This window comes from Taudactylus pleione, unplaced genomic scaffold (assembly GCF_031769625.1).
Source record: "Taudactylus pleione unplaced genomic scaffold, aTauple2 ptg001021l, whole genome shotgun sequence".
Lineage (NCBI taxonomy): Eukaryota > Metazoa > Chordata > Amphibia > Anura > Myobatrachidae > Taudactylus > Taudactylus pleione.
The window spans coordinates 414,240-425,882 of NW_028285422.1; the positions used below are offsets into that span (position 1 = coordinate 414,240).

Here is an 11,643-nt window from a genome sequence, read left to right on the forward strand (position 1 = left end):
TCAATGGGATTAAGGTCTGGGGAGTTTCCTGGCCATGGACTCAAAATGTCGATGTTTTGTTCCCAGAGTCACTTGTTTATCACTTTTGTCTTATGGCAAGGTGCTCCATCATGCTGAGAAGGCATTGTTTGTCACCAAACTGTTCTTGGATGTTAGTATGTATGTATATTTATGTATGTTAGTGTGTACGTAGTGTGTATGTATGTGTTACTGTGTATGTATGTTAGTGTGTATATATGTGTATGTGGTATATGTTTAATATGCCTGCAGACAGGATCCCGGATGTCGATATACCGACGCCGGAGTCCCGGTGCCCAGCATAATGCTGATGACGATATTCTGAAGACATCATTATACTGACATCAGCATTCTGAGCCCCACCAACCCGAAGATAAGTATATGGGTAAGTATGATACTTAGCCTGGGATGGGGGGGTTAGGCTTAAATGCTCCCCCCCGGGGAGGGTTAGGCTATGGGGAGGAGGGTTAGGGATAGGCATTTCCCTGGGGAGGGTGAGGTTTGGGCTGTGGGAATGGGGGTTTAGGGTTAGGCACCAAAAAGGGAGGGTTAGGGGGGAGAGGGGAAGGGTTAGGGTACTTACCGCCCAGTCAGGATTGTAGATGATTGGGCTTCTGGCATTAGTATTTGAACTGGAGGCTATTCAGCCGCTGGCTATTCATATCAAACCTGGGTATGTATGTTACTGTGTATATATGTGTTAGTGTGTTTATACTGCATATGTGTTAGCGTGTATATGTGTATGTATGTATGGGTTAATGTGTATATATGTGTGTTATATATATTATATACATGGTGTGTATATATATATATATATATATATATTTGTGTGTGTGTGTGTGTAAATATATATATATATATATATATATATATATATCCAGAAAGGGTCAGCACTCACTTCTAATGACCCAAAAAAATGCCTAGGGTGACCATTCACTGATATCCATCTGGTATCAAAAAATGTAACAATAGAAAAAGAACGCACTCACCAGGGCTTCTCTTCAGGTTACAAAAAAGTTAGCAACCTACTTTATTATTCATGGCATAATAAACTTGTCACAGTATCGATGTTTCGACACCACACAAACACGGTCTTCATGAGGACACAAACAGGTAAGGCACAGGACACACATGCACACCCTCCATCTCCACCACATTATATACCCTTAGCAATCAATGTAAGTCATGGCTCCACCCCCACCATCCCTCCGGGACCGGAAGTGACAATTGCGGGATGGAAACAGCCTAACAAGCATAAAACAGTAAACATACAATTGCCGGGCTCACCTCTACATTAATCAGACTCCCATTGAAGCAGGCACATTCAGACAAGGACTAAATAGACTGTGCTTATAGTCACATCCCTGTTGCAGGCCGCGCACTTCCAGTATGCATTCCAGCAATACCGGAAGTCAAGCGTTCCATACACCCGGTCATGTCACTTCCGGTGTCCATGCTAATATGTCTGGAAACTAAGCTGTTGTTTCCAAGTTCTAAGACATATACCAGAGACACTAGTCATTTCTTGGAAGCTATAGGTGCATTATCCAGTATCCCTGATGAATGTTACCTGGCCACGATGGATGTCTGCTCCCTCTACACCATCATCCCACATAATGGTGGTGTAGAGGCAGTTCGCCAGAGCTTGTTGCTTGGCCCATACGTTGGGCCACCGATTGAATTTCTACTCACACTTTTAAGAACTGTGTTGGAATGTAATCATTTTTTTTATGAGGATAATTACTATATGCAGAAGTCTGGGATGGCTATGGGGTTGTTGTGGAAAATAAAGTCAACGTAAACAGCTGCTGTTAAATCAAAATATATATTTATTTATTTTTTTGCAGAAGCAATGATTACAATTAAGTGACACAGTTCACTTACAGGTAATTATCATATGTGCGGCCGCTGCTACTGCTTCCATTGCTCAACTCACACAGCTTACAATATACACACACACTCCAGCACCCCTCCACCCATGGCTGGACCAATCCAAGTAGGCTTCCAGGGTGGTGATCCTTATCGAAAGCCATCTGTTACTGTATTTGAGATAGAGGGTGCAGGGTTTATGAAATAGCGTGATGAAGCTTACCAAAAGCAAAGAAAGACCAACTTATTTGTCACGCATGTCACAAACACATTTATATATTGCCTATGAGAACAATCAAATGATATTGCAGGATAGGATTGCTGGGATCCATTTATTTCCTTAACAATTCTCACCCTTTTGATAATTTCATTATCACACATATAAACACCACCTGAAATGGCAGCAATGGCAGTACTACTGAGATAGGGAAGGTGATGGGATAGTCCACACCACCTAGACAACTGGGACTACACTGACTCTGTTGCCATATACCCCGCAGTCAATTGCACCCGCAGGTTAATGTCTTCACCTATAGCAGCCGCTTTTCCCAGGCGGATTAGGCCCACCCAGTACTCTGATGCCCCCAGGTCTTATAGGATGACAAAGTGCAATTGAGACAGGGTATGAGCAAAAGGACCCTCTGGCTAAAGTACCGCCCTTGCCACCATCCAGGTCAGCATTCACACATCTTTATTAAGCAATCTCACACAAACACTCTCTATCAATAAGAACTATAACAGCAGCCGGAGGTGCACTAGGGCACAGAGACCACTCGGTGAATTAGCTGGAATCAAGATGACTGACTTGTCGAACTCACTCGCAAGGGGGAAAACTTCCTCTGGGCGGTGTCCAAACTGACAAAGTGCACCTGCGGGACCCTCTTTCAGAGATGATGTCTTCCACCCAGATCTTTACAACAGCTGAGGGATCTTTCAGAAGATATGGGCAGTTGGGCTAGGCCGTCAGACGGTCATCTCTGTGGCTGTTATCATTCTTCCTATTAAATGAGTGGATCCACACCTTTCCTGCAATGCAAAATATAGCACATTAGAATTTTCCAAGCAATCAAAAGAAATACAATCAATCCTATCACTATCACTATGGGTTTTATCAGATCTGACAACATATTATTAAACCAGACACCAATTGTCCCCATCCAGGAGAAGGGATTCCATCCCTCCTTGGATATGTCTCTAGTTTTTTTCTGTAATTCTTTTACTTTATTCATGTGCGCCTCTATGGGGTCATGTGTATCCTCAATCCAAGTGCAACATTCCTCACCTATGATAGCACAAGTTCCTCCCTCTATGGCTAACAAGTAATCAAGACCCATTCTATTTTGTAAGGTCACTTTCCTAATTTGGGCCATTTCTTCATTTCTAGCATGGATGGCACTTGTGGTTTCATTAATCATCCCATCCATAATGTTTGCATATTTATTCAATTTATTTGCTAATTCAATTCCCCAACCTGTCCAGGCAGGGAACCACATCCAGGCTTTATCTGCTGTAATAAACAATTCCCTCTTGTATCGAGTTTCCCTAGGGCCTGTTTCTATTATATTGGGAAAAGAGACATTTGCACGTTGCCTTATGGCTGGTACAACTCTTCATATAGTGCAGTTACCCCATGCCCCCATAGGAAGCCAGGAGTAGGCTCTATTACCACAAATATAATAAAGCCCTTGCTTCAATACCCTGGGAATTATCTTACCATGGTTTCCCAACAAGCTCTGAAACCATACCATATTTTTGTACATTTGGGTCCTACACTCCACATCATCCTCATCCTTCTGGTCAGGACAGGCACACCTAGGGGCACAAAGAGCTTTCATAGTTGCACACCAACATTGATTATTACAGTTCCCATCCACCTTGTCACATGTAGCTTCCTTGTATTCCATATTAAACACTAAGGTAGCATTCCTACAATTAGTTTCTCCAACATTTACCTTGGGCAAGTTGACTAGGTGACCTTTTAGTTCGGCCACATGGTTAACGTACATAGGCCCTATACACATAGTGGGTGGAGAGATTATACCAGCAATTTCTAAGTATATTCCTAGGTCTGAGATAGCATTGTGAGCAGTGTGATTTATATCTAATTCAACATTATAGCTATAGTCTGTGAGGTTAAGATCGTTCATTGATATAGGGATACCAAGCAAAGGGATTCCTTTATGGTTGGCAGGAACATGAGAACAGATCCAACAGTTAGTGGAGTTCAGCTGCTTGGCCGTCTGCTGATGCAGGAGCCATATAGAGTTCTTTTGTTTTTCTCCTTTCACCTGCATGCAAGGATATAAAGCACAACCGAGCAGGCAGAACAACAAGCGCATCTTAGCAGTCCATCTGCTCCCCTTTTCCCCGAGCGGCCTCACCCCTTTGGAGCCGGTCTGCGCCATTGACCTGAAAGTTAATTTTCTTACAATGAGAAGCATGTACCCAGTTAGGCTTCCCTTCTACCTTGATTGAGGTAGCTGTGGTCAGTAGCACCTGGAATGGGCCGTCAAATCGGGGTTCATGATGTTTTCTCATGTGTCTTTTGATTACCAACCAGTCTCCGGGTTGTAGGTGGTGGGTTCCAGATGTGTCTTGTGGATCTGGTAAAGAAGAAAACACCTTTCCATGCAAGTTAGTCAGTTGCTTGTTAAGCTGAACAACATAATCAGTAAGAGAGGCGTACTGTCCATGTAATTCTTGTGGAAAGAAAAGGCCTGTTGGTGGTGGCCTGCCAAACAGTATCTCAAACGGTGAAAGTCCATGTAATCCCTTTGGGGTATGCCTAATAGCAAAAAGAGCTATCGGTAACGCTTGTAACCATGTAAGTTTTGTTTGCTCACATATCTTAGCTATTTTGTTTTTTAAAACGCCATTGGCTCTCTCAACCTTGGCTGACGCCTGAGAACGATATGGAGTGTGAAGATGCTGTTCAATTTGCAACCCTTTTAACATTTCCACAAATACCTGTCATGTAAAGTGCGTTCCTCTGTCTGATTCTACCGTCTCAGGTAGTCCATACTTGCACACGATTTCAGATATTAATTTCTTTGCTGTTACCACGGCGGTTGCCTTGGCAACAGGCCACGCCTCCACCCATGACGAGAACATATCCACGCACACTAATATAAATTCATAGACCCCACATTTTGGTAGCTGAATGTAGTCTATATGCAACCTTTGAAACGGGTAGTCAGGTTTTACAAGGTGTTTCATTTCTACCTTAGTCATTTTGCCTGGATTGTGTTTAGCACAAATCATAGATTTCTTACACCACTCTGTTGCAAACTGTGGAAAGCCCGGTGCGAACCAAAATTTATTGACACTAGCAATCATTCCCCCTTTGGAAACATGTGAGGGGAGATGAGACAAGCTTGCTAGAATGGGATACAGAGATGTGGGTGCACACAATCGACCATCTCCTTGTTTCCAAACATAATTTATTTGTTTGCACCCGGCCCTCCTCCATTTGCCAAGTGTTTGGGGACCTGCCTGATTTTGCAGGGTTATTAGGGTGTCCATTGACATACTTTCTGTATCTTTTGGGGATTCTTGGAGAAGCATTATGGCTGCCTGCCTGGCTCCTTCATCTGCTTTTCTGTTACTCATAGTTATAGGATCAGTTGCTCGTTGATGTGCTTGACACTTGATAACTGCTACAGCTTTAGGCAATGTTACCTTTTCTAAAAGGTCCTGGATCAGATTTGCATGTTTTACAACTTTCCCACTGGATGTCAGGAAGCCTCTATGTTTCCACAGAAAGCCAAAATCATGTATAATTCCATATACATAGCGGGAGTCTGTATATATGTTTACAGTCTTTCCCTCCGCCAGTTCACATGCCTTGATTGGGGCGATCAATTCTGCACTTTGAAGCACTTGATCCTGGTGTACATTCTGCCCAGAGTACAAAATAGAGGTGTCGTCTGCTATAGCAAAACCTGCAGCAAACCCTCCCTCTGGCTTTTGTAGTCTGGACCCGTCTACATAGAGGGTCATTTCTGCATTCGGAATGGGCTCGTCCAGAACAGGACCGGGAGGGGTGTAGAAGAGTTCCACCTCCTGCTCACAATCATGTTCTGGGCTCGGCCCACTTCCCGTGTCATGGAGTGGTAAAAGGGTAGCTGGGTTTAACACATTGCACCGAAGTACAGTGATGTTAGATGGTGCAAGCAGAGAAATTTCATATTTGGTCAATCTGGCAGCAGAGAGTGTCTGGTGGTTAGGCTGTGGAGAACTGCTTGTACAGTATGGGGAACCATAAGAAATAGTCTATTCCCCAGGACAATATTGGCAGTCTTTTCAACTAGCAGGGCTGCTGATGCGACTGACTTTACACATGCGGCGACCGCTGAAATCACTGAGTCCAGTTTGGTACTAAAGTACCCTACTGGCTTCTGTCTCCCTCCATATTTTTGAGTAAGTACTCCCGAAGCCTGTCCTTCCTGTTCATGACAGAACAGGCTGAATGGCTTAGTGTAGTTTGGGAGTGCAAGTGAGAGGGCACTGAGTATGGCCGCCTTCAACTGGTCCACAGCCTGTTTTCCTTCCTCAGACAGCTCTATGCATCCAGCATGAGTGGTCAGAGCGTATAGGGGGGCAGCGATTTGAGACATGTTTGGTATCCATTGTCTGCAATATGAAACTAATCCCAAAAAACCTCTGATTTGTTTGGCACTCTGTGGGTATGGCGCTTTCTGTATTACTGAGACTCTGTCCACAGTTATGTGTTTAGAGCCCTGTGAAATACAGTGGCCTAGGAAAATTACCTTTTCCTGACAAAATTGTAGCTTGCTAGAGGATGCTTTGCATCCTTCAACACTCAAGTGGGAAAGTAGAGAAGCGGTTGCATTAATGCACTGCTCCTTTGAGGTGGCTGTCAGCAGGAGGTCATCAACATATTATACAATAGTGACCCCTGCTGGCGATTGCCACCTATCCAGGACTTGTTTCATCACCTGACCAAATTTAGACGGTGAGGAGACCATTCCCTGTGGCAACCGAGTCCAAGTATACTGCTGTCCCTCAAAGGTGAAGGCAAACAGGTACACTGAAAAAAGCATCAACCAAATCTATCACACTAAACCAGGAGGCGTCTGGTGTGATCTCTCCTAGAATAGTGTGAGGATTTGGGACGAGCGGAGCATCCTCTTGAATAATCTTATTCACTGCCCGCAGATCTTGGCATACACGGCACTGGCCTGGTTTTCCAGGCTTGGCTACTGGATATAGGGGTGTGTTGACTGGGGATTTTATAGGGACCAGGGTCCCCTGGTCCACGAAGGTTTTGATTTGATTTCTCACACCATTAAGTTGCTTCGCACTAAGGGGATACTGAGGAACCCTGCGTAATTTAGCTACGGGTCTGAGCTTGATGACCACTGGGTCTGCCTGCTTGATCAAGCCCACCGGTCAACCCTTAACAGCCCATACCTCTTGGGGTACATCCCTCAGGTCAGGAGAGATCTCCTGATCTGGAGGATGCTGAACTGCCATCAGAGGGACCAGACTTTCCAGAGTGTTCTGGTCCTCCGATCCCTCAGATGTAGTCACAATAGGCCCATCCTCCATGTATTGAATAGTTGCCTTTAATCATCAGTGCATCTCTTCCCAGCAAGTTGCAAGGGACAGTGTCACTGAGAACAAAGGAAAGGGAGGTGCTGACTGGGCCTATATTTACAGGGGTCTCTGCAGTCTCCCTCAGTGTGATGGGGTTACCTTCCAGTCCTACAGCATCTATTAATCCTGAAATTTAAAAATTTGGGGCTTCAGATCTTTTGAGAACGCTACGTGCTGCTCTGCTGTCCACCAGGCACTCCACCAAGTAAAAAGGCATTTCAGGGAGGGTCAAGTGGACAAAGGCATCACCCCCCTACTCTCAGAGATGACTGGTAACACTGGAAGCCCTCTCTGTCAGGCGCTGTCCTGCCCTCCTTTTTTTGGAGCTGGACAGTTCCTTGCAATGTGGCCCTGTTTTCCACAATTGTAGCACTTCTTTCTTCTGGGCTCCCAATTATTCCTCCCTCTAAACCTACCCCTCTGGGGGTTGCTGGAGGTGTCAACTATCATCACCTTCTGGGCCTTTTTCTCCTGTACTTCTTGTATGTTTCTCTGGATTGAGCTGGCTACATTTATTAGTGCCGGGACTGATTTGTCTCGCCAGTCAGCATGGGCTGAAACCAGCTTGTATTAAGTCCCGAGACTAATGTGGCAGTCAGCATCTTTCCCATACCTTGCTCCTCTAAATCCCCCCCTGCTTCTTCTACTGCCTGTCTAAATCTCTCAAAATAATCCTCCACTGCTCCTTTAACCTTTTGTTGAATATTGGTTACCCGGACCCAGGAGTGTGGGTGAAACACTTCCCCAATCTTGCCCTTTATGTGGGTAACATATTCTAATGCCCTAAGGGGAGTGTTCTCTTGTTCTGATGGGTCTGATGGTAGGGTGAGTTTGGTACAAATAGCGGCAGTGTCGATCTGTCCGGCTACTGATTTTATTATCTGTAGCAGATCTCTCCATGTTGGATTGTAACTGACTGCAATATTATGCAGTTCATTTGCAAACCCATATGGATTATTTCGTGGTTTAGGGACAGATGAAAGAAATCCTTTCATCTCCCCAGGTGTCCACGGGACATGTTGGGTCACTCTCCGATCTGCCTGTCCATTTGTACCAGGGATAAATTGCTCTCTAACCGGGTAAGCTGAGGCTTGAGACAAGCGATGTTCCTCAGCCATCTCATCTATCTCATTTTGAGTTACTTTGGGAGTGATGAGAAGCTCACCCTCCACTCCACTCAAAACCCTTCCTCCCCTTGGATCAGATATATTCTGCCAAGAGGTGGGGGTAGAGTGAGGAGGTGCATATTCAGGGGCAGTAGCCTGGACCTGGGACTCCGCATACCTAGGTGGTGGTAGAGTGCCAGGATTTATTATGGATGTCAGGTCTGCAGTGGGGTATATTGCCTTGAAACTAGGGGGCTTCTTTGGTTTTGTCCCTTCACGTATTAGAGTTCCCTGGGTGCTTAAATGAGAGGTCTCCAGACTAACTGCAGTGGGTTCTACTAAAGATACTGCTAGTTGTTCTACTTCCTCTCCCTCTTCCTCATTCTGTTCTGGCTGTGCCTCCCCCCCTCGCTGATTTGACCCCTCCTTTTTTGTTTCTAATGTAAAAGTACCATGGGCTTTTTGCTGTTTCTTATAAGATTCTACCATCCACCTGCTCCATGCTGGCAGCTCATTTGGCTCTGTTAATTTTGTTTTATAATTTTTGTAGAGAGTTGCCCAGCGGGATAACTCAAAGGTTCCCTCTTTTAGGATGCCACAATCCATCCCCCTAGTCAGCCTGCCCCACTTAGGTAAATGCCGGCTGACCCATTTGCCATATTTCTTATTCATATCCTCCTGTGGGGTACGAGGAGATTCAGGACGCCCATTACTCTGAATTGGTGATCGGCCAAATCCTCGTCTGCTGTGACTGTTTCCCATAGCCCGGCTATGGTGGAGGAGGCTCTTACCCCCTCTCTCAGTTTTCCCACAGCACTATATTATATGGCTATTGGCTGTTAGGGGAAGTCCCACACAGCGAATCCCCACTTTTGGTCCCTACAACTTTTCCAACAGAGCCAAATGAAAACCAACAAGGAACAGATGCCAAACAATATCTGCCCTCTAATGTTATCTATGTCAAACCATGCAAGTAAGGGGTTTTCTACACCAGAAATATGATTCTTCATGAGAGACTCAGCTCACAAGACTGCAGCTTCGGGACACGCCCTTCAGTGTAGTGATAAGCAATGCAAAGCCAGTGTACCCGGAGCTGTCAGCACGTTAGGAGGTGATCAGAGATCGAATCGCTCCTGTTCCAAGGAGAGAGCCCCCGGTGAGGGGGGTTGCCCAGGGATCTGTACTGACAAGCAAGACAGGCAGACCGGCAAAGACCACTACTCTCACCAACACTTATTCTCCTATGACCTTTTTTTGTCACTCTGCCAGTTAGACAATGTTATTGACAGTATTACTTGACAAACTCAGAAAACAGAAAACATTCGTGTCCGAGGACGGTGGGGTCCTCTTATTTTTTACTACCCTGCCACCACCATGCTCTCTCCGTGGAGGTGCGTCTTGAGGCAGCGCAATCACTCAGCCGTAAAGGACCTCTTTCACGCTGATGTGGCGATGTGCCAACATCCACATACACTCACACATGCATATCCAAAGGATGTTAGGACACAAAACACAGCTGTTCAGGCGATTGGGACCTGTACGCACGACAATGAAACAGAGGGTTCAGGATCGGAGGAGGGAGAGCAGAGAGAGAGACACAAATGTTCTCACCTTTTTGAATGGCTCCAGTCTAGTCTCCAGTCCTCCGCTCCTGTTCTGATTCCGTTTCAGTTGCTTTCAGGTCCGGGTTTCGGCACCAAATTGTTGTGGAAAATAAAGACAACATAAACAGCTGCTGTCAAATCGAAATATGTATTTGTTTTCTTGCAGAAGCAATGATTACAATTAAGTGACACAGTTCACTTACAGGTAATTATCATATGTGCGGCCGCTGCTACTGCTTCCATTGCTCAACTCACACAGCTTACAATATACACACACACTCCAGCACCCCTCCACCCATGGCTGGACCAATCCAAGTAGGCTTCCAGGGTGGTGATCCTTATCGAAAGCCATCTGTTACTGTATTCGAGATAGAGGGTGCAGGGTTTATGAAATAGCGTGATGAAGCTTACCAAAAGCAAAGAAAGACCAACTTATTTGTCACGCATGTCACAAACACATTTATATATTGCCTATGAGAACAAATAAATTATATTGCAGGATAGGATTGCTGGGATCCATTTATTTTCCTTAACAGGGTCTAATATGGCCCCAGCCTATGCAAACCTTTATATGGACCAATACGAATGGCGTCATATTTTGTCTCACTATCAGGATAATATTATACATTATCGATGTTATATTGATGATATTTTTGTTGTATGGCAGGGCAATATTCAGTCTTTCAATATGATGATGGACACTTTAAATTCACTTGATAGCCCTGTACGATTTACAGGTGCAATAGATGGTAAACGAATGAATTTCCTCGATGTATCAATTTTTAAAAAATAAGGTCAGTTGGCCTATATGTTAAACAGAAAACCTACTGACAAAAACACATTACTAGCCACCAGTCATCATCCAGATGGACTAAAGCATAATTTACCGATATCAAAGTTTTTGCGGGTTTTCAGGAATAACTCTGAACCCAACTTGATGGAGACCCAGCGGACTGAGATCTGTCAAAGGTTTTATGCACGAGGCAACGCTAAGAAAGTAGTTGAAAGATGCCTCACCAAGGCAAGAAAACTGGCCTCCACAGATGAAGACGTAAGATCTAAGGATCCCTGTAATGCCCACGATGGCACACACTTGTCTAAGTGCAGTGCAAAAATCAGTGAGGAAACATTGGCCTCTCATACAGACAGACCCAGTTTTAAAGGGCCTTGGATCCAAGCCACCTCTATTAAGTGTACGGAGAGGAACTAATTTGAAAGATCTTTTGTATAGGACCAATAGGATGACCCTGAAGAAACAACAAGAGGGTTGGCTGTCTAAGAAAAATGGATGCTACCGTTTCCTGGGCTGCACCACGAGCAGAGCCTTATTAGTTGGGACATCTTTTCCACATCCACACAGTGGGAAACGAATCAACATTAAATATCGGCTATCCTGCCAAATGGATCACATTATTTATATTCTATAT

At 44.8% G+C, this 11,643-nt stretch overlaps 1 pseudogene across 1 annotated transcript; it reads right to left on the minus strand.

Annotated features, from left to right (window-relative positions):
* Positions 1–1,066: 1,066 nt before the first annotated feature.
* On the minus strand, positions 1,067–10,450 carry LOC148454234 (uncharacterized; annotated as a pseudogene). The gene is made up of 3 exons (XR_015874824.1): positions 10,420–10,450; positions 10,224–10,286; positions 1,067–4,509 (listed from the first exon to the last, which is right to left on the minus strand). The product of XR_015874824.1 is annotated as an uncharacterized LOC148454234 (transcript).
* Between the last annotated feature and the right edge of the window lie 1,193 nt (positions 10,451–11,643).